Raw genomic sequence first — 1,349 nt, forward strand, 5'->3', positions numbered from 1 at the left:
TAAAATCAAACATGGAAAATATTAATTTGAATAACAGTTTTTTCAAGTGCTTGAAAAAATATCAATTAGTGACTTTATTTTGCAAGTACAGCATCTAGATATAGACTATACAGACTACAAACTCTATCCCCTATTTACATATGCCCTTCCTTTTTTGAAAGTATCCCTTTTTTCCTCTTTTCATGAAATTTCTTGTTTTTTCGTTTAAATACGAACTGAATTAATAGAGCATAAGAAGAAAATTCAACTATTTTACGTTAAAAGGTACCTCATTCTCATTAACTGAAAAGTTTACTTTTATGTTTATTGTTCAGAGTTCATCTATTTTGGTTAAAAAATGATTTGGTTTCAAATTTCATTATTTTGTGGAGATTTTCGGTCAGTTGAAAATTGAACTTTACAATTTTTCATTAAGCATTCATTTTTTTCGGTTGAGAATTCAACTAGGGGCCTTAGAAAAAAATACAAAACACTATTAGGGGGGGGGGGGGGGTTTACTTCGAGTGTTATGCCAATGTTAACCTTACAACGCTCATTGCATAAAAAACGTTACGTTAAATGGGGTGGGAGGGGGCTGAAATGTCAGAAAAAGCGGTCTAAAAATAATTATTTTTATACCAGCCCCTTACTTTTGGTTCAATATTGTATTATTTTATTGAAAATTCGTTTTTTTTTCTTGGATTGAAAACTAATCTTCTCGGCCGAAAATTGAACTAATCTGCTATCAAATATTTTGTTTTTGTACAGAATCAATCTATTTGGTTTAAAATGCATCTGTCTTGGTTAAAATTGAAAATTGTTGTTTAAGAATTTGACATTTTTTTCTTCAAGTACAACTATTTGATTGAAATTTCCACTATTTTATTCAAATTCATTTTTGTAGGTTGAAAATTCTACTATGGCGTTAAAAATCGGACTATTTTGTTGCTAATTCGTCTATTTTCCTTGAAAGTTTAACTATTCAGCTATAAATGAATTTTTTTGGGTTTAAAGGGCAACTGTTTCCTAAAAAAATCGCCTTTTCAGGCTGAAAACTGAAATATTTCATTAAAAATTCATCTCTCTTTTAGTACAAAATGAATTATTTTTGGTCGAAAATTCAATTATTTTCTTAAATGCGCAATATATTGCGGATTAAAATCTTAAACGTTTCATATTCAATGAAACAGTGTACCTATAATACATTATTTGATTGAGAAACCATTAGTCCCCTATTATTCCCCTATTTTTGTAAAAAAATCACCCTGTTGACCCTGTTTTCAGAGCCTTTTGGACTGTGGTATCTGTTAAATTATGTTTGTATTTCTGTACATTCTTTTAGACGTTTACAAAACGTAATCTAAGAAAAA

This window comes from Belonocnema kinseyi, chromosome 4, assembly GCF_010883055.1.
Source record: "Belonocnema kinseyi isolate 2016_QV_RU_SX_M_011 chromosome 4, B_treatae_v1, whole genome shotgun sequence".
In the NCBI taxonomy this organism is placed as follows: domain Eukaryota; kingdom Metazoa; phylum Arthropoda; class Insecta; order Hymenoptera; family Cynipidae; genus Belonocnema; species Belonocnema kinseyi.